At 35.7% G+C, this 23,616-nt stretch overlaps 1 long non-coding RNA gene across 1 annotated transcript in view; it reads left to right on the forward strand.

The window, feature by feature from the left end:
• Window positions 1–13,075, forward strand: part of LOC130887365 (uncharacterized) — a 109,950-nt gene extending 96,875 nt beyond the window's left edge. The window contains exon 6 of the long non-coding RNA XR_009058372.1: window positions 12,990–13,075. This is a non-coding gene — a long non-coding RNA (uncharacterized LOC130887365). The remainder of the gene's footprint in view (window positions 1–12,989) is intronic.
• Window positions 13,076–23,616: the final 10,541 nt, after the last annotated feature.

A 23,616-nucleotide genomic window follows, 5' to 3' on the forward strand; every position in this document is an offset into this window, starting at 1 on the left:
TCCAAGCATTTTAAAGTAGACTTTATTTATTTTGTGTGCCCGTGTGCATGCACTTGTGACATTAGGAGTGTTTATGGGGGTCAGAGGACAGCTTGTGGGTAATCTGTTTTTGCCTTCTAACGTGTGGATTCTGTAGAACAAACTCAACTTGCCAGATGCTAAGCCACATTGTCATCGCAGGCTGTATTTTCTGGTCTGGAGACATTGGATGAGTAGGAAATGAATATCTTTTTCTATATTTTTCTTATTCTGGAGTATCTTCTTCTAAATAGTCCCTCCCATCATTATTGTACTCGATTTTTGAAACATCATAAATTGATCAAAATGAATCTCTACTGAAAATGTATTTGTCACCAGTCTGTGATGTTCTGGAAGTAAGCACTCTTTGCTGGGCGTTATCACTGTGGCATATTATGTCAGCTAAATTATGGGGTAACACTAACCAAAGAATTGAAAGACCTATTCAACAAAACCTTTACATCCTTGAAGAAAAAATATTGAAGAAGACACCAGAAAATGGAAAACTCTCCCATGTTCTTGGATAGATAGGGCCAACATAGTAAAAATGGCAATCCTACCAAAAGCAATCTTTAGATTCAATGCAATCCCCATCAAAATCCCAACACAATTCTTCCAGACCCAGAAAGAACAATAATCAACTTCATATAGCAAACAAAAATCCAGGATAGCCAAAACAATCCTGTATAATAAAGGAACTTGCAGAAGCATCACCATTCCTGACATCAAGCTCTGTTACAGAGCTACAGTAATGAAAACAACTTGGTATTGGCAGAAAACAGAGAGGCTGACCAATGGAATCAAATCAAAGACCCGGATATTAATTCATACACCTATAAACACCTGATTTTTTGACAAAGAAGCTAATGGAAAAAAGGAAGTATCTTCAACAACTTGTGCTGACATAACTGGATGTCAACATGAAGAAGATTGAAAATAGATCCATATCTATCACCAGGCACAAAACTCAAGTCCAAATGAATTAAAGACCTCAATATAAATCTGACCACACCGAACCTTATAGAAGAGAAAGTGGGAAGTAGTCTTTAATTCATGGGCACAGAAGACCATTTCCTAAATATAACACCAGTAGCACAGATACTGAGAGCAACAATAAACAAGTGGGACCTCCTGAAACTGAGATGTTTCTGTAAAGCAAAGGATACAGCCAAAAGACAAAAAGGCAGCCTACTTAATGGGAAAAGCTCTTCACAAACTCCACATCAGACAAAGGACTGATCGTTCTTAGTTCAAGCTGTCACAAAATTTCTGAGTTCATTCCTGAAGCATCCCTGCTATATGCAGCAAACACCATTTTTTTGTACATACACAACCTTCCTCCATCACTTAGTATCTTTTTGTTCCCTCTTCTGCAATGAATATATTTTCTTGTATCCATCTACAGTGTTTTTCTGCCCCCACTTCTGCAATGATTCTTGACATTGGGAGGATGGATTTTCTATTTGGTATTAGTGTTTCCTGGTCTCTGCACTGTGACCAGGTGAGGTTCACTGCTAATCACTGTCTGCTGGCCCAGGAAGCTTCTCTGATAAGGCATGAGAAATGCATTACTCTATCAGTCTAATTATTGGGAGTCAGTTTAATACTATGTCAATTTATATGGATAACAGTAATAATTGAATTTATTTAAATAAGTGATAACAGTAATAGATCTGTTACTCAAAATCGACATCTCTATTTCCTCTACATCCTATAAATATCATGAAACACAAAGGACTGTGTCAAAAATGAAATCTCCCTTAAGTCTGAAACAGAATGGGAAACAAATTTGAAGAAATACTTTAGAAGGAACTTGTTAAAGAGTTAGTAGGAATGGGCATGAGAAACTTAAGCATTTTCCTGTTTCTTATTTGGTATATTAAGTTGGCAGAACAAGCATATTCATTTTCTGCTAAATATGATGTACTCTCAAGCAAGGCATTATTATTACATTGTGTACAACGTTTGTTTGTTTGTTTGTTTGTTTGTTTTTGGTTTTTCGAGACAGGGTTTCTCTGTGGTGTTGGAGCCTGTCCTGGAACTGGCTCTTGTAGACCAGGCTGGTCTCGAACTCACAGAGATCCACCTGCCTCTGCCTCCCAAGTGCTGGGATTAAAGGCGTACTCCACCACCGCCCGGCTGCGTACAATGTTTGAAGAGAGACATTTTTCTAAATGTTTGAATCAACATGTAATTTTTAGTTAATCATAAGTCTATTTGATGTATCTGTGATAAATGATTCAAACCTTACACTGGTTTTAGTAATAAATAAACATTTAAGAGACAGATTACCATAAGAATTTAAATAGGTCTATAGGCACGCTTGCCATTTTATTCTTCTGAAGGCAGCATGATTCTTGAAAGCATAGTTCTTGAAAGATTTCGTATTTTGTGCCACAGTTAAAACTTGGCACAAGGACTTTCAGAGAATCTTTATAGGAACTATGCTTCTTCATCTACCTCTGTCTTCACTTCAATGATGTCAGAAAGGGTGTTGTTGGCACAGTGAAGCTGGGAGTGATGAAGGGGTTTGCGGCCCCTCAGGGAAATGCTCCTGTCCATCTTCTTGTTGTCATAAGGAACTATCTTGCTAGTACAGAATGAGTAACACAGTCCTGTATTGGTGATGAGCATATCCACCCTTTCTGTGGAAAATCAGGAGAAGATAATGACAGGCTACGGTGTCTAGTTTACCTTAAGATTCCGTGACTTCATCTCTGATGATGCAAGCCAGAACAAAATTCATGCATCCATGCGTGTGTTTTAATCAATAGCCTGATATTTTCAATTTGACAAAAAAATCATGTGATGATGACAGTCTCATAATATTAACAGTAGTGGTAAATACTTAAAGCCTTTCCCAGAAAATGAAGTAAGGGCATAGTCTCTGCCCAGTAACAAGAACTTAATCTTCTAAACATTTGCTACTTCCTAAAAGGATTTAATAATAGGTTCAAATATGATGGGCACGGATATATTTTTTAAGCTGTTTTACTTTGATAATCATTGGCTGTGTATATGTGTGTTTTTCTGTGTTCTTACACATATATGGGAACGACTCATGTACCCTTGGGATGGAAAAGGATATTTTTGCCTTATATCAGAAACTGATACACATATAGACACCAACCAGCGGGATGGCTTCCCACCAACCATCCTTTGCCTATTTCTTAGGCTGGACTCATTTAACTCAAAGCACGATGGAGATAGCCAAGAGCCCAGCCGTCTTACTGCCTTTGTTTAGCTTCACAGGCCGGATTAGCGCTTTGCAGATGGTGAGTTTTCAGATTACCAATTCTGTTGGGGGCATCGAACAGCAGTAGCTATTAGGTGATGTGGTTTGGAATTTGATTTGCTTCCTAGGTTTAGAGACACAGATCTCATTTGCAGCGCAGAGTACCCTGCTTCAAGAAAAGATGGCCTTCTGCTTGGATTTCACACCAGAGGGCAATTTACAGAGTTACAAATCAAGGTTACAGGAACAGTCATCAGACTGCAGAACACGGCAGCCACGGACTACATTTCTCGCACCCTTCTCCCACTTATTAGGTTACAGCAAGCAGTCACCGCGATAGCAGGGGTATTGGTGGCTTTGGATCGTGTGGGGAGAAATAGAGCTCCCTGGTATTACAGCTGCACTTTTGATTTCTCATTTATTTGGAATAAATAGAGGGTGGTATGCCAGTTGCTATGGAAACCAGCTCTACTTTGGAGCAGCGTAAGACCTTTAAGCACGTTTGAAATTGCTTCCTTCTCATTATGTTTCTGTGCTAGAAAATGTGTAGTGTGCAATTAAATAGAAATGAAGGTTTAATTAAAAAATTAAATTACATTTTCTAGATTGTCCTTCATGTACAATAAACTTAAGAGGGAGCATTGATACAGAGAAGGCTGATCGAATGAGTATTTTGAAAAGAAAAAGGAATCATGATCTTATAGTTCTCTCTCTCTCTCTCTCTCTCTCTCTCTCTGTGTGTGTGTGTGTGTGTGTGTGTGTGTGTGTGTGTGTTCAAGGAAGAGAGAACAGAGGGAGAAGAGAAAGGGAAGGAGAAGATATTTTGTATTTATAGCTACATATAGGGAGAAAGAGAGAAATAATAGTAATGATCTCTCTCATCTGTTCATTAATATATACTAATTCCACATTATGCAAAATGATAAAAAAATTATATGACTCATTGTAGATGATAAATCGATATCAACAGAGTTAATAATGATGTTGAGACAGCAAGATAAATTTTGTAAAGAAATTTAGAGATTATATTTAAGATAAATTAGTGAAAATACAAGATTGGCAGAAGGACATGAATTAGAAGCAGGTGTTACAAACAGCCACATGTGCATATCAGGCAGCTAAAATATGAATATTTTACATGAGAGAAAAAAATCAGGATGTAGTTAGTTTCAAAACAGGCAAATGTGGTTCATTAAAAATTAAATGTTATTCCTTGGCTCTGAAATAAAAAAAAAAGCTTGGTAAGTATTAGTTTACATGTAGCCCATATGTTTGCTCAGAAACATAGATAACAGGTAAGGTTTTAATCGAGTATGAAGGGAACCCTAATGAGAGCCATACACACAGCCTCGACTCTCTCCTGCTCTTACAAGGTGTCAAGGGCTCCACACATACCATTTCAAGTGCTCTTTACTGTTCTGAGATAGGAAATTCAGAGCAGCTACTGTTTTTATGATATGTTTGAGTGACTCATAGAATTACTACCTCCTGTCCTCTAGATCTGTAGACTTGCCCTTTGTATACCAAATTTGGGGATCATGCCCTGTTGGCTTGAATGATATAAAGATACCCCGAAGAGTTAAGAAAGTTATGGATTGGCATTTTCAGATTTATAGAAAGTGTGGCCAAGTATATTTTAAAATTAAAATTCTTCATTTTTGAAAATCTCTCTGTCTCTGTTTCTCTGTCTCTCTTTCTGTCTTTCTCTGTCTCTCTCTCTCTGTGTATAATGTATATGTTTAAAAATAGTTTTCCGGTTCATGCACATGGTTTCTGCATGCATGCTTGCCATGATTTGATTTATGTATGAACTGAAGCATCCTTGCTGCTGTGGTATACAGGATTACTGTTTTTGTGAGTGTGATGTGTCCACTTAACTAGGTGCTATTTATGGGTAGTAGTTCTCTGCTTAATCAATCCCTAACTACAGAGAAGCCCTTGTGGCGATGGAGCCCCGTGCTATAAAAAAGATTGCAGGGAGAACTGGAAAACGATTTCTCTGTAATAGCAGGATCCTCATTGGTGGTGAGCAGCTGCTAGCCCAGTGGTGGTGGGTCTTTCATATGGCTGCTTTGAATGTGTTCACAGCGTGCTGGGACTGACTCAATTCTGCTTAAATATGGTGCTGCTGTATCCCCTTCTGCTGCAGTGTGCTGCCTTCATCCTAGTGGGTATAGATACTTTCTTAAGTAGGATGCTTTATGCTTCTGTCAAATGAAAATTATGCTGATCAATGCATAATCAATGCCTTAACCATGTCGCTTACAGAAATAATAATTCCTCCTGGATGGCATCTCTAAAGGACCTTCTTTATCTAGAATAATTGGCTAAGCATTTGCTTTTTGAAAGAATCAGCTAAGCAATCTGTTGTTAAGCTGTATCAAAGTGTATTTTCTAAGCAAAAGAATGTCAGGATTTAATAATGCCTCTGTCCTTGGCTGGGATGAGAGCCCTCATAATTTGAACACAGGAACACAGAGAAGCTAGATTTGTTGGTGATTTTTTTAAATTGGACCCAAGTAGCACCCACTTAGGGCTTTCCAAACTGACTTGGCTGTGCCTCTGAATTCTTACAACTACCTTGGGATGGCAGATAACTTGTTTTATATTAAATTGCAAGCTGGGGAAAAGGATCTAGAATTTTAAAAATCAAGAGTAATGAGATAAGGGCAGAGGCAAGAGAGAAACTTTGGCAGTGCTACTCTATTGCCTTGCAGAGTTGGCAGCACAGGTGAGCGGTGCAGGTAGTCTACTGAGATGCAACAGCATCGTTTGTGCACTTGTCTAAACTAGGTTTAGATATCACCAAACATTTAACTACATTTGTATCATATTAAACAATATGTGGCCTGTATTTCTTAGAAGTATCACATACTGAAGTCATACACACACACACACACACACACACACACAAGTTCTGTTAGTTGTTTTATATAGCATTTACAGTTTGGTGCTGTAGAAGAATGCACAGGCATGTCAATGAATACCTGGAGACTGAGAAATTATGATCAATTTTGGAGAAAAATATAATAACCCGCCACTGGGTCATGATGACTTAATTCCTTCCACAGACAAAATTCACTTACAGCCCTTAAGTATCATCTTGCTACATTGGTGATTCTAAGTCTACAATCTCCTCATCTGGAGAAAATCAAGAATGAGTAGCTTCTCAGTGGTTGTCCTTGTGTCTAACAATCTGTAAGTGCTCAGAGATACAAAATACACAATGATGGGACAAGAATAATTATGATTCCAAAATTGAAAACAGAATCAGTGAAATGTAGGAGTCCTAGTTTTATGTCAGTTCTTGGAGGCCCCTGGACATCTGAATGGAACATTCACTAAGACTTAAATTATCTAGCAACAATTTGACTTAGCTCATAATTTTACCCATCATTCTCTTGCTTCCATTTCTTGACTCTTGAATGTTCTTACTTTTCCATAAGTAATGAGCCGTTGTTTTGAAGTGTCTATCTTTCTTAAAGCCCACTTGCTATTTGTAGATTTTGGTTTTAAGATGTATTATTTGTTACATTTCTGTTTTAAATCCTAAAAGAAGGTCATTATACCATTTGATTTTCCTAAATTTTTTTAGGTTTTCTATGAATATTTTCAAATATTAGATATAATTTGGAACTCACAAGTTTCCCAAAGGAAAATTTTTTCTTTTCTTAAGTTTTTAATTAGCTGTCAAGGGACATTTCCCTTGGTATTTTTAAGAGAGAACATCTTGGTGACAAACACATGAAACCTTAGGATTTTTATCTTAAGAGATTTTCTCTGAGTCATTCTTGACTGTCAAATAATTGTGTGCTCTGTAGAAACTATCTCTCAACATACGAATCATTTATGTACAAAGAAATATTACCAAAGAAGAGAAACAGTAAACTGGCAAATGTAAACTTTGTAAACAGAATAATAAAGAGAGTCTTACCCTTCCTGCCCTGTGTGTGTGTGTGTGTGTGTATGTGTGTGTGTGTGTAAAATAATGTTGATGGTAAGAGTATAGTAAATTTGTAGTAAAAACACACAAAACCATACTTATCAGGAGTAAAACATATTTATTTTATGCAGTTTAGTGACCCAGGTGCTAAACTTTGTTCATAAAATGGCATAGAGCTGACAAAGTGAAGACTCAATTATTCTTTGAGCCTTTACCAATTGGCATCAGTGGATTAGATATCACCATGACTCTCAAATGACACTGACTATAATTATCCACAGAGAATTTATTTTCATGTCTCATTTCGAAGCAAATAAGGATAGTGAAATGAAGTATTTTATCTAAGAGTATTTACATGTGCTATAAACAATCTCTTCCCCTATAATTACTATGCAAACCTCAGAAATTGCAATGAGTGAATAAGCCAACATGACAGAACGAGCCTGGGATGGGTTTTAATAACATCACTTCAAATTCATTGTAAATGACTGGAAATGTTTCATTTAGAACTGTGTTATAAAATGATTAAGTGTGATTTGCATAATTTTCTCTAAAAATAAGCTTAGAATATTTTAGAAAGTGAAAGCACAAAAGCACTTTTGAACAAAGTATTTCAGAATTAAGTATAGGAGTTGATATTTATTGTATACAACATTGCGGCAAAGATACTTGAAATTATTTATTCAATTTATTTATTCACCATGAAACTAAATATTCATTCATTCAACAAATATTTTGAGCATATTCTCTGCCAAATTTCAGAATGCAAATCCTTACATAATTGCCAAGACTGAAATTTGTCTTTTGAAAGAGGTAATCAGTAAACAAGCATCCCCTAAGTAGTTAATTCTGAAAGCCAACAGCATGTTGGCTAGTCCAATGATAAAGAATGAGTGATTTGTTTTATGGTTGAAATTTAAGGGTCTTAATATACCTATGGACTTCCTAAATGGTTGAAATAAAACCAAAGTGTAATAAGATTACTGGCATCTGCTCACTTCCATTTGGAGCAATCTTTTGATCTAGAAAATAATTGTTCTATTTTTCTCAAACAGAACAAAGGATGTGACGAAGTGGTGTAACGTTTCTCAACGTTTACCAGATCACTAGCTCAACAACTCTTTTCGTCTAACTACCTCCACCATGGTTTTATGAAGAATTCATCCTTTGAAACACATCATAGACTTCAAACCAAAATATTTGGCATGGTAGGTTACCTATTAAACAGGAGGAATGTCAGGGTATTTCTCAGCAGCATGGTGACTGTACCATCATTCTTCACCCTTGCAGAAAGCTCAAGAGAAAACAGAAAATTACTTACAGAAAATTACTTTATCTAATTAAGTTTATTATATAATGACTCAGTTTTAAAAGAACTAACGTAGAAACCTGTAGTACCAATACTTATTATAAATATTTAAAAAATATTTTAGTTGTCTTTTTCTTTATGTTTAATTTTATTTAAAAATATTGCACATATATTAAAGTCTACAGACTAATAATGTATATCACTGATATCCTATGACAGTAGGTAAGGGTTTTAATATAATTAAACTCCTTATTGTCTTTAAATATATTTTATGTAGTTTAATATTAAAATATTAATATTTTGGTTAGTATGACAAGGTTAGTTAGTTTAATTTAATTCTTTATTCTCTAGAAAACTTCAGTTGTGAAAAATTTCAATTATCTAAAGTTCTCAACTTTAGAAAAGATTATTCTATTCCATCACCCTCTGAAACCCTCAATAAAAATTTCCAATAACTTCTCTGACAGTGCATCTGATCCTTTTATTGCTACCAATATCTCCCCATGTATGCTTAATCTTTTTTCTTTGATCAGATGGTAGCTCTGTCTGTTTTTAATACTGCTGCAGTGCGGACCATTTTGCTCTCATGTTTAATTTTCACTATTTCCCAATCTGTCCATTATTTACTCTTCACTTTAGGAAAGACTGCGCCTATTGATTTATTTAAAATGTCCTTAGATTTAATACTATAATAAATCTTCAAAAATAAATCAGGAAACAAGTATTCTTTTCTCTTTTTTAACAATTTTCTTTATTCTTGAGAATTACGTGCGTGTTCATAATGAAATTTGATCATGTCCTCCCACGTCTCTGTCTCCAAATCTCCTACGTGTCCCCCACACAACAGCTCCCAATTTCGTGTCTTCTGTTGTTCATTTGTTGTTGTTAATAATAATAATAATTCTCTCAATCCAACTAGTACTCACATGTATGAGGGTGTGAGGCCAATTACTAGATCATGAAACAAAAATCTACCAGTAGCTACCCATCTCAAAGAGGAATACTTCTCCCTCCTCCAGAAGTCATCCACTGCTAAGATCTCTTCACTAGTTGGGCCTGGAAAACACCTCCCCAACTGTGCCAGACTTTTGGTCGGACTGGTTTTGTTCAGGTGTGTGTAGGTAGCCACTGTATCTATGGGTTTGTGAGTTCTATTGCCACATCAAGACAAGACATATGCATTTTTTGCCATTCTACTTCATCATTCTGTTCTTGCATTTTTCTCTTTTCTTCTGTGATGCTTCCTAGTTAGGTATGAGGCCTGCTCCACAGCATGGAATTCAACATTTTGTACTGTAATCTTGGTTAAAAGCCCATGGTTTGGGAGCGGATAAGACCTAGGATGGAACCTGTTACTGTTACTTTGCTAAATGGTCACATCGTCAAATTGTCTTCTAAGTGCTTATAGTTATATCCATAAACATACATTGTGCTCAGCCTTGATCAGGGAACAAGTATTGTTAAAAATACTCGAGTCCCTCTTAGTATTTTGTCAAGGAAGGGGCTATTCAAAGAAAGAAAGAGTTGCCTGAGTCATGGAAAATAGGAACTAAAATATCACTTGTCTGAAAATGAATAGTAAAACGACACATGTCCCACTAAACACAGTAGAATTAAGTTAGTCTCCAACAACAGTGACACAAAAACAGGAGCTTTATTACTCACTTAAGAAACTCTTCCTATTGCCAAATCAGATAAAATAAATACTTGGAAGCTGCAGCCAATTAATGTGGCATTTGCTCACACTGCTCTAATATTGCATTGGCATTTTAATATTACCTGTAGTCAATAGAACTGGAAACAAACCTTCAATATTATTTGCAGGTTTGAGGTTGATAACATTTCTGTCAACATAGTAAGAGAAGCATGTTCAGCATACAGAAAATGAATGCCCGTTGTGGTTTATGAGATGAGGGTTTTTGCAATGTGAAAATTATCCACTTTGGGAGTGGGTAATGGTGACGAATCAGTCAGTGGTGGTTTGTTTCTCACCCTGGTCCATAGCCTAAAAGTCAGAAACTAGAAACCACAGAAAGGATCATGTAACAACACTGTAGATCATCTGTTTCAGAAGTCTGCCCACTAACAGAAATGACTCACCTTAGAGAAATATCCGATTACAAATATAGGATACATAAACAATGACAGGAGTCTAGAGCACATTGTTATACTAAAGATTATCCTTGAAAAACAAGAGACACACATAACATTACACATTAATAACACAAACACACATTTCACATAACATTACACATTAATAACACAAACACACATTTGGTTGAAATTTGTTCTCACTTTGATATCTAATCTTTTCATCAAAGAAGAGTAACATAGGAGCAATACTAAATTAAGCAGTCTGGGTGTGTATATGTGTTAAGTATATGTAACAATATTTGAAGAGAAGAAATTGAGACATGGAAGTATTTGCAGGGAAGAAGGAGGTAGAAATGATATAAATGGAGTAATCACTTGTGAAATCCTCAGAAATATTTTTAAAATTAAATTAAAAAAGAATAACTATGAAATGAGTTATAACACATCAAATCACAAAGAATCAATGCATTCTATATTTGTGAAAGGTGCAATTAGTCTAAAACAGAAAGGCAACTAATGCAGGAAAAGGGGATTACAGGCTTAGGGGAATGATCATGTTATACACACTGTGATGTTTGTTGATTCACACAAGGCTCAACAGTGGATCCTCAAATCACTGGGTGCAAAGTTAGTGGAGAACAAGGCACTGGCAGATTGTGAAGTCACCCCTCAGGGCTTGATATCTATAAATGAAAGGGGAATCCTACAAAAGAGAAACCTGGTGGTCTCCTTTCAGTGAAGTTCTCAAGTAGCAACAGAATATGTGGACAGCTGGGATTAGTTAGATTGCAGATCTGTAATGAAAATGTAAGTTCATAAATTTTTTTATTTACTTTCAAAGAATAGTTTTAGTTTTTAAAACTATGTTTTTAATTTATGTGTGTGGAAGTTTGCTTACTTATATGCATGCATACATGTATGCATGTATATATATATATATGTATGTACGTATGTGTGTGTGTGTATCTAAGTATGTGTTTAAGTGTGGATGTGTGAATGTATGTGTACCACATACATGGGTCATACTCAAGGAGGTCAGAAGAGGACAGCAGATATCCCTAGAATTGGAGTTACTAAATAGGATCATGAGGCACGAAGTTGGTGCTAGGAAACACATCCGGGTACTATGTGAGACCAAAAAGTGCTCCTCCCCACTCAGTCACCTGTGCAAACTAATGACTAAGATTTTATAATTATTCAAGTCAAGTTTATAGGAGACTGGGACTCATGCTTTTCATTTTAAAAAGTCACATGTTTAAGTGAAATTTTAATTGATTATGAATATATAAATGTGAGATTTCTGCATGGAGAGAACTGTTATCAGAAGTAAATGACATGTAACCATGTTTCTCCATGTTCTTCATGGCTCATATCTTCCACGCTGATTTCAAATTTAACCAAAATGTTAATATTTGCAGTTGAGAAACTATTTTGCTCATACTGATTAATATAAATTTTTGTAGTTAGTAAAACATCTATATGTGTGTCATGCTTTTTATATAAAACATTTTTCATAAATGTTCTTACACTCATTACAGCACATATATTTTTCTTCTGTTAGTAAAACACATATTAGACAGGGCAAAGATAAATGCTATAGATACTAAATGATGAGAAAACCCCAAGGCTTATTTTTCACTAAAATTTGAAAAACTGAGTCCTAAGAAGAAAATGTTGGGTTACTTTCTATAGGACTTACAGTATAGTGATGTGTGGTTTTGAGACATGAGTGTCTTCTTTGTTGGTAGAAAATTCATACTGTTTATATATTATGCCTAATTGTATTTCCCTGATGATTTTTATTTCAAGAAAATATCTATGACTATTAATTCACTGTCCTTACTTTAGGATTTAGAGTATAAAAAATGCATCCAGTGTAACTGACTTTTTAATAATTAATAATCAAAAGCTATTGAACTGGTTTCCAGCATTTCAAATAAAAATGTATAAGAATTTATTTGAATGTCTGAATGACTTAGGAAGAGGTAACAATATATCATATAAATGATTGCAGAAAGAAACAGGATAATATATGCACATCTCCTAGAAGGCAAGTAAAGTTATCATATAAAAATGATTCATTTAGATTTAAGTTATTTTGAATCTCTAATGCTGTTAATACACAGGCACAAACTCACAACATCAAATCATGTGGACAGTGGGGTGCAGGGAGCAGCTTGGAAAATTTGGAATTACAAAAAAGAAATAGGTGAGATAAATGCTTATTGACTAATTGTCTGACTTTCCTTTTAACAATATCCATGTAGAGAGAAGGTGCAAACCCAAGTAAGGCAAGCGAAATTGATCATGAATTCTATTATAAGCCACCTATTAGAGAATGGTGTGACTCTGGCTGGGTGGAAATTATAGTTCTCATCTTTTATTTGCAGTTGCAGTTGAAGTGATTGCTACCACCAAGAAGGTACAAAGTGAAAGACAAATTATTGAATAATTGGAGAATGATAATCTTTTAAAGGTAAGTAAAAACTAATTGATTAAAACATGATTATGTGAAGTCTAGCGGAGATAATTTTTTTTTAAAAAAATCTATCTTCTATGAGTTGTAAGTTTCATACAATGATGATGGTTTGGACTGATTTTGTACTATGTATGAATTACTCAATATAATTCTCATTGATTATTATAGTGCCAATATAATATATTGTCCATCTTACAGATGAGCAAGCTGAGAAGTCATTTGTTCAAAATGATACAGGCCATAAACTGGCAATAACCATTTTTTAATAGTTGCAAAATCTCTCACCTTTGCTAGCCCTTTAATGAAGGATTTTCAGAAAGAAAAAGGTATCAGAAAATCTAGGCCTGCTTCGTAGCAGACGAGAAAAGCTTACAGGGTAAGGCATATTTCACTTACACCAAGACTAACCAAAGAACCAAGTTACCCCTCTGCTAGAGATGATGAGCAAACTCTCAGTAGTTAGAGTTGGAGAACTGAATATGGGCAGTGGAAAGGGAAAAGCAGATGAGTTCTAGGCTATTGCAGAGAAAATATGAAACCCAGAAAGAATTTGGATGAGCATAGAGATGATGGAAGAGATGTATTCTGATAGGGGTGGGCTTTTGAAACGTCAGATTTTCTGTATCTCCAGGTTGAGTGAAGAAACCCTTAGAAGGAACCTAACAGCAAGTAATACATCAGACTGGAAATAGAATTTTCCCCAACATTCAAACCATTCTTGGGTGGTCACCTATGGAATAGGTTGATTATCAGGCTGCTGCAGGGACCATGAGTTTTATTACAACTTGCTGTGTTTTCAAATAAAACGTAATTTGGTTTGCAAATAGGTTAATTTTACTTTTGCCACAGAGGATTCAATGTGACAAATTTCAATTTTGAGAATTCAAGGCACTTTCATGGATGTCCCTAATGAAAGTGATAGGAAGAGGAAACTATAGGCGATATAATTCTTTCTAATAATCTGTGCTTGATGAGATGACAGTGTAAGGGTAGAGAAGGATTCAGCCTTTCAGAAACCATGAGATCATATACCCTTTCTCCAAACAGTGTCTCACAGATTTTTATTTACAGAAACTCAGAACATTTAACTTCTGGGAAAGCATTTTATCTCTCATAGGGTCAGGATGAAAACACCAACTTAATAGTTTTGTTTTGAGTTATGCATCACGCTGTGTGTAAAATACCTATAGAGTGTGAGTGCATACATATTAATATTTTCTGATCATCTCTGAAATGATTTTGACAACTCCAGTTTTCATGACTTTCTGATATTTGTTGTGTTCTCAGAGCACCTACTATGGAAAGTCATTAAAGCCAAGTGTGCTATATCGTTTCTGCTTCTGTAAATGTTTGGAAGGTTTGGGAGGATTGAAACATTTATTTGACTTTAAGTTCCGGGTTATAGTTCTTTATTTGGAAGAAGTAAAGGCAGAAGCCTATTGATTCTCATTCACAGTTAAGAACAGAAAAAATAAACATTTGGATCCCTGCCTGATTGTTTTGGGCTAGTACAATCCTCTCTTATCCTGTTCAGGACCTGCTAATTAGGGAATGATGCAGCCCAAAGTGAACTGGGTCTTTCCACATATTAACAATCAAAGCAATCCCCACAGTCATGCCCAACTTGATCTAGATAATCACTTCACAGGTGATTCTAGGTTGTGTCAGGTTGAAAGTGGAAACCAACAAGCATAGCAGAGAAGAAAACGCTTTAGATTGTATGATTTTTATGTCACAGATCAAATTGTTCTAGGTCCAAGGATAACACCTACGACAAGTGTTAGCTTACTTGGAGAGTAGTCCACCTCTGGGACAAAAAGCTTCAAAACTGACCTCAGGGATAAAACTAGTTTCCTAGCACCAAGCCATGTCTGGTCCATGGACGCCATGAAATATGATCTGGGAGCTGCATATTCTACTCACATTTCATGATTTGAAACCACATCACAGGCTAAAAGGTCAACGATATTATAGGCCAGATGGGCAGATAGGAGCTTGAAAGAAAATATGACATCTTCAAAGGAAACATTGTACATGCTATAACTGAGGGACAATAATTGTAGTTGAACCTGTAAAAGGAGTTTCTAAGGTACTCGTTTTTGGCTTAAGTAATATTCTTCTATAATTTGTTTAATTAATATTTTCAAATGGCATTTCACAATTTTAACAGGAAAAATTAATTTTTACTTATTATTTCATGAAATATATAATTCTGTGAGAATTTAAAAATGACTGTAAGGCTTTTGATAATTACTAAAACATCACTGATTAGATCCTGCCATTTTTTTCTGAGTATGGACTTGTGTCTGAGATGATGAAATGATAGTAATGGCAGAAGTGTGTTCTCCAAGTGATTCAATTCAATTAAATATCTTTTATGAGAAGAGACGAATTCTGTCAATTTATCATTTTAAAATTATCCTCAAATAAAAATAAATGTCTGAATTCAAGAAAATTGAATATTAGATGGAGGAAGATGAAATGTGTGGAGTTAAATTAAATTGGAAAGTGAAAAGCCAACTCAACAGTATCAAAATGGAGGAGCTGAATTAAAAGGAAGTTTGATGAGTAATAAAAATGCCACAGACCAGCTATGGTGTGTTATCAGTAGTTTTCCTAGATACATCCAAGATACAATCTACTGAAGGGTTATTGTGATGGGCAAGACTTACCCCTACCCTATTTATTTTTTATGCTTATCTATCCTCTCAGATATAAGGATCAACTTTAATGTACCAATTATTGTTTTGTATGCATGTTTCTTCTATCATATCATATCATATCATATCATCATATCATATATCATATTATATCATATCATATTATATAGTTTGGCTGATAAACTTGGAATGATAACTGCAGGATTCCCATGATTCGGGACAGCAGCACAATATCCAAGAAAATTCTCAATAAGAATCTAATGAAGATGGTATGCCAGAGGCCTTGAACCAAACCAATGACTCATAGCAATGAACATTTTGTGAGTGGGGCTGATTAGGCAAAAGTATATACGGTGTGGCACCCTGTGACAGCATCCAATGCCACTAGAATGAATGAAGAAGGGTGGGAAAGACAGAGGAGCCAGGTGGGCTTTTCTGTTTGCTTGTTTTATTTTCAAATATTTTGGAGGGATTTCTATTTTAGGGAGATGCCGCAGGCATGAGGGTAGGATATGGCAGGACCTAAAGTTGAGTGGGATTGAGGCACATGATATGAAATTTCCAAAGAATCAATAAAGAATTATGATGTTAAAAATTATACTTGATATTTATTAGTACAACTTTTTTGAATCTTGATATTTTTAAGCAATTTATATTTTTTGTATACATCCATGTTCACGAATACAGTTCTATTTCTTCCATTTTCAGTATGGAATAGTACTTTCTTTTAATCTGCCTTAGTTTATTAATACTCATGTTGATTACATACACATTTATATACTAAAAATATCAGAATAATGGAAAGTTTTCAGAAACTAATTTCAAATTTTCTAGACCCTGGAATATGTGTCTTCAATGACTCTTGCTTAGTTGGTTACAGATAATAAAATGTATTGTTGTTATCAAGTTTAGGTTACAAATTTCAAATATTACTTAATGTGCAAAATCTCAGGATTGTGAGATCTCACCAGATAAACACACATAGTGAAAATTGATACTTCAAATAACCTATGGCAGGATCTAGTTACAGAAGCGTTCCCACCTGTTTTCAGCAGGAACTAGTTGTCGCTATTATTTGAAAGGAACCCTGAAGGAGATGATGGTCTCAGGGGCTTTAATTGAGGCTGACACTTGGATTGTCTTCATGTGCTCCCCCAAATGTAGCCAACCTGAGCCCGTACCTCCTCTCTCAGAAAGTGTAGATCAAGTTCATGTTAATCTCAACCCCTGAGGTGTGGTACTTTGTCACACAGCTATAGGAAATATAGCTGCTCCTAACATGTTTGCCACACATTCCCTAGTACATTTCCATGAGAGTTTATTGAGAAATGTACTTTGGATTGTACTCAGTAGGCAGGATGCAGAACACACTGGTGTTTAATATGTACTGCTAAATAACTCTCTCAGCCATTACCTCCCAGCATCATTACTAACTGTGCATAAAACGACAACCGATTAGTACAGGAGAAGAACTCATCACCAAACCGTGTTTTCTTCCTGATGTCTCGCTCTTCTCAGACATCCCTTTAATAATGCACTCTCAGTCTACAACAGGGCAGTAACACCTTCTCAACAATTATTCACATTGTGAATGCATCATTTGGCATAACATGAAGACTACATTTTTAAAGTAAATAATGTTAGTTAATGATTTCAAAGGCTAACTTTTAAGATACTGTCTCTGTTTATGTTTCATTTTCTTTGTCAGTGGGCGTTCTGGATCATTTAATACACATGCTGTAAAACAATTCAATTCCCATGTCTAGAGGGTTCTTCAAATGTGTGGGCAATGCTAAAATATGAAAGATTATTCAGCTATATTAGAGGCAAACATGAAATAGAGGTCACTGGTTTGGCTCTACAAATCTATATTTTGCAAGTTACTGAGCATTAGAAGGAATTTATTGCCATAAACCCCAAATTGCAGTTTTCTGACATTCATTATTACAAATCAAAATCCCAATGAGTCATGTTCTGTATACCAATGATACAATCTCACATAAACGTTTTGAAATATTGATAAAGTCTGACACCTCTGACAATAAAACTTTATTTTCCCTCCATGAATTGAAGTAAGCCTTTGCTTCCCATTTTCTTTCTGGAGTTGTTTTAGATCTTTTATTATCCTTATTTTATTTGGAACTTGACAAGTCTCTTTTGCCGGTCCAAAATGCTGTTCAATATTTTCTTGGAATTTGCAGGCTTAGTATTTGTGGCTTGGCTATTTTGTGAGTGATATTGTTGATTATTTTCCATCATAATTTTGCTGAGGCACATATATGTCAGTGAGTTTGGCCTTCCACACCATTCTACCCAGGACAAGTGGCCCCCAAACTAAAACTAAAACAAAACAAGAAGGCATAAAAATGAGATGGGTACTTGAAGAAACTAAGGGTAAGGTTTAGTGGAGATGGGAGTGGATTAGAGAAAATAGAGGGATGATTGTGACCAGGTGATTGTGTATGTGTGTGTGTGTGTGTGTGTGTAGAATTGTCAGATAATACCTTTTTTTAAAATTAAGTTTAAAAATGTCTGTATTAAATTTAAAATAAAATCCTGTTGCTTGATTCATCAATTAACATTTCTTTAATTGTAGATCATCAGTAAAGACATTGTTCTAAAACTGAATCCCAGCCAAGTCATCTATGTTTTCTTTAATTATTTTTTTCTGGTATTCATGTTATTCTTATCTACATGTGTGTTTAAACAATTTAGAATTGATTTTAATACATGGAAGTACATAGGCATCTTTTCAATAAAGTTTTTCTGCTTATTATTTTTTTCTTAGTGAGGAGCCCATGCCATAGAGAGGTATGTGCATACTGAGCATGCATTGCATCCTTAGCAATGGTGCCTCTCTCTCTGCAGTGCATTGCTTCTCTGATTGCACATCAGCTTCCAGCTGCTTAGCACATGGTGGGTGATGTCTGTCAGGAGTGATGTAGTCACTCTGGATACACATCTTTTGTCCCTGTAATTAGACAGTCAGTATTTCTACCGGGGAAATTTAGAAATTAGCTTTTGTTCATTGTAAATGTTTGAAAGTTTGAAATCAACTTTAGTAAGCTCACGGGCACATTGACTGTATCTTCTCCAAGTTATGGCATGAAGCCAAAGTAGCAATAATACCATAAGGAGAGTGCCAGGATTATTGAAGACATTAAACTCATTTTAATGAAATTAACAAAAATTACTTTATATCTATTCCATGTGCATTTGAACAATTTTATTAGCTAAACTTTGATTTCCTACCACAGCCTTTGGGAGAACACTGAAGGAAAGCTATCTCTTCAGTTTAGATGGCTGGAAATTATAGAAGAGCAAAGCAGAGCTCTACAGAGAAGCTTTCTTTAAACTCTGGTGTGTGCTGGAATCACCCACTAGGCTTATTTAATTCCAGATGACTCTGCTTTACTAAGTATGGAGTTTGCCTGAAGTTTGCAGATACAAAACACAGCTACGTGTCTTGGCTTTCCTTTCCAAGGTCCTGAGCTCTTTAGTTCAGTTTGCAACACCGTTTATCATGCTCTCTTTTCTCTTCGTGTTTGTCATTCATCACTGAAGGAACACAAGGAAGCAAAGCCATTTTCAGTGTGAACTGATTACATTTCTTTCTTTCTTTTTTTTGCTTTCTGTTTACAAACATTTAACTTATTTATATTTTTTGTGGGAGACTTTTCCCTCCTTCCACCGTGAGTGGTAGGGTTTTAAAGTCAGGCCATCAGAACTATAGGAAAGTGCACGATCTCTCTAGGCCCAGCTTACTCATTTTGTATTGCCTAGTTTGTCACTGGATTCTCAGTATAACTTTGTGACTGTCCAATGCATCATTGTTTCTGGTTATTTTACATTCTAACACCCCAGAGATACCTTCTGCCTTTTTCTCAATCTTCATAAGACAAGACATCATTGGCTGTCTCATTCATCAGTTGTCAAATTGTCTCAACTCTGGGTTTTGCTTTAGCTGTACTTTTTATATGAACTGCATTTCCTGTAATTATCAAATGAGAGGACCAAACCATATGTACAAACACTTGCGGCTTTCAGTTTCAATACAATTATTTCCTCGACATTTAACATGGCCAAAAGACAAATGAGTTCTAATTGAGCTCTTACACAAAATTTCACTTTTTGTTGTTGCTCAATGTCTGCTATGATTATTAAGGCTTTGAGAAAACGGTTTCTGTATAAACTCTACCCAGTCTTCCATAGAAATCTGATGACAAAGTCTCAAAGACTGAAAATAACACACACACACATACACACACACACCTCATTCATCATGTGTGTGTGTATATATAGATATGTATAGAAACACATGTGTGTGTGCACACATGTGTGTGTTTGTTGGCTTGTCTCTTTCATACAATTTAAGAATCTGCCATGGGTTATTTGGAACTATTTGTTGTGCTAACTGTACTTAACTGTTTAACTGTTTTTTTTTTTTTTGGCATGTGTTTGTGTGTTTTGGTTGGCTGTGGCTGTGCGTTTTCATATGTGTGGGAGCACATGTGTATATGTATGTGTGCATGTGTGAAAAGACATGAAATAGATGTCAGGAATCTTCCTCAATCACTCTGTATCTTATTTGTGGGCAATTTTCTCAGCTGAAACAAGAACCTCCCATCTGCCGGCAGAATAACATGTGAGTGACCATACCCACTCAACATTTTTTGTGGATTTTGAGGATATAAACTTGGTCCCCACAGTTGCAAGTAATTTATCCATGGAGCCATCCCCTCAGACTCTTGCTCCAGCAATTTTAGTAGGGAGCTGACATTTTTGGTAATAGTTTTTCTCAACTGTCAAAGTTCCAAGGTGCACCACTCAAGGGACTATGCAAAATTTTATGTGAGGTGCATATATCAATACCCACATTAATAAACAAAACACACAAACCATCATACTTCAGCCTTTAAATTTAGGAGGATGCTTGCTTGAATATACTTTTGTGTTTACAGTCACTAACTATATAATTAATAGTCTGACTACTAAGCTGAAATTCAGATATGCTACAAACCATTATTTCCATTTTCCGTGCTTTAGGGAGCCTCAGCACTTAAGAGCTAGCATTCATTATGTCTGTTCCTGTCACATATACTGTTCATTACTTATGCAAATTGCGAGAATAAAGCATTCTATGGAGTTGTTAGCCATGCATGTTTTATGACACTATTAATGCTTCTTTGCATGTCTAAAATGGTACATTGGCCAAAAGAAAAAAAAAAAAGACTCACCACTATGTGTATTACAAACTGAAACTAATTGCTTAACTAAATGGATTAGAATCTGCTAGGCTTCTGGGAACATATCCTGAATTGTTTTCATGCCTTTCTAATTTTATTATAATAAATTTTATGCAAACAAATGACCTTAAAACAACACATCTCATCTTGTATGCAATTATGGGCATGCTTAATTTCTTGATATATAAACTGGGATTAATAAAAAAGGCTAAGCAATTTATTGTCCTTTTACTGGACACATTTTTTTGTCACATTAACATAAAACCAAGCTGTAGACTTGCAAATTATTCAGCATTTTATCTAAAAAGTTTCCTTTGCCTGTACTCATAATGGAAGCTTGACCTTTTCTCCTCCTGTCTCTTGTGAATGCACCTCGGGGAAGAAATAATGATTTTCACTTAGTCACTGCAGGGCTATTAGCAGCTTTCCATGGTGCTCACAGGTAGATCAGCTTTGAATTTTGAAGCAGTGACATCCATTATGCTTGTTCCCATGCAAATACAACTGTAGGTTTTTTAAAAATATTTTCTCAAAAATATTCCTACTAGATTTAGAAACATTGAACTTGAATATTCTTTTTTTATTATTTTTTTATTCTTTTTTAAATTAATATTTCCACCTGCTCCCCGTTTCCCATTTCCCTCCCCTCCTCCCAAATATTGCCCCCTCCCCCCACTCCCCTCCCCCTATCCCCACTCCTTTTCTCCTCCCCCCACACCATTCCCCCTCCCTCTCGATACTGAAGAGCAGTCCAAATTCTCTGCCCTGCGGGAAGACGAAGGTCTTCTATCTACATCCAAGAAGGTGAGCGTCTAAACAGGCTAAGCTCCCACAAAGCCAGTTCATGTATTAGGATCGAAACCTAGTGCCATTGTCCTTGGCTTCTCATCAGCCTTCATTGTCCGCCATGCTCAGAGAGTCCAGTTTCAACCCATGCTTATTCAGTCCCAGACGAGCTGGCCTTGGTGGGCTCCCAATAAATCAGTTCCACTGTCACAGTGGGTGGGTGCATCCCTCGTGGTCCTGATTTCCTTGCTCATGTTCTCACATATTCTTATATGTGAGGTCGATTTAACATTGGTAAGCCTTGAGAGGAAGGTTTGTGTTTCTTCCAGGAAACTCATCTGTAAAGGTGTGATCTACTGCCGGCTTCAAAGGGAACAGTTGCACATTAAGCCTCATGATCCGAATGATACATGCCTTTGCTCTCTTGACATTATTCATTAATGTTTATGCTTATTTTTTTTACACTGTAGCTGTTTTGTTACTTAAGAAAGAGGACAAAAGGAAGTAACACAATACTATGACCTATAGTTTATCGAGCTACATAGTTAATTGTCTCCCATATAAAGTTCAGAGCTGTATAGGTGATAAATGCTGGGGATTTTGAATCAAATACAGACTGGTGTTAAGTCTTTTGCTTGCAGTCATAGTTGCTGTGTGGGTCTTTCTTGTTCAGTTTATCTACTCATATTCACATCTAAAAATGATTTTAAGCAATTATCTGATTAAGTCTATAATTCAAATTAATTGTCATGTATCATAATTAATGCAAATGAAGAAAAAACAGACATAATCTCTCCTAGAAAATGCAGCTCCTGTTCCTTATAGAAGCACCTATGCCATATATTGGTTCTCTATTGTTCCAATATTAATTCTCATATGTTTTCTCACAAGTTTTCATGGTGCATTGATAAATCTGCCTGTGCTTCAGCTCCAGAAGTAGAAATTGCTTTCTGAGAATGAGATAATCATGGACACTTGCCTAGAAAACAAATTTGTATGTTCTTGCTAAACTTTTTATTTTTTCAGGATGAGTGTAGGGTGAAACACCTGGAAGAAAGATGCACCACTGCCCATGCAACACTATGGGAACGTGTTGCTTGCCTTTCTCTTGAAAGATAGACTGCAGGTACTGGGAATTTCAACATATGACTGCTATCATAAGTCAAGAAGAAAAGCAAAATGAAGAAAAGGAAAAGCATAAATGTTGCCAAGCCAGTGAGCCAAATGGAGCCATTGTGCTTGATTTCACTTCTACAGACATTTGTTCAGATGTAGACACACTTTGTTATGGTATCAAGTTTGGGGAAACTTCAAAACAGGGCTCTGAGGTTAAAGAAAAGCATTTTCCGGTGGTCCATTGGTTTACTATGGTCAGCTCTGGATATAGAAAATGTATCTACCTTTGGAAGCTAGGGTTCTGAAAAGGCTTGGTTACACATCTCCTTTCAAAAAAAAATAAAGCAACGCCAACATAAAACATATTAAATAATACTCATTGAGAGAGTGGAGGATAAATACAGAATGTTTCTAGAAAAGACTCCAGGACTTAAACTGTTTTGGTAATCAGTCTTAACATTAGAAAAACTGGAAAATTCCATTACATTAGAGAAATGCCTGGAAAATATGATTTTAGATGAAAAGTCAGATTTGTAATTCTAAGTGAAAACATATTGTATTAGGAATACAATATCTTAAGCAAAAACTGCAATAAAATTAAGTGTTTTCCTGCCCTTTGTGATTTGTTACTAGGGAAAAGATAAAACAAGACTGACAAACAGATGCAAAACTCGAAGGATTTTGATAGAAATTGAGCGCTCATGTAATAAATATTTAAAAATATATATTT

Source organism: Chionomys nivalis, chromosome 15 (assembly GCF_950005125.1).
Source record: "Chionomys nivalis chromosome 15, mChiNiv1.1, whole genome shotgun sequence".
Taxonomy (NCBI): domain Eukaryota; kingdom Metazoa; phylum Chordata; class Mammalia; order Rodentia; family Cricetidae; genus Chionomys; species Chionomys nivalis.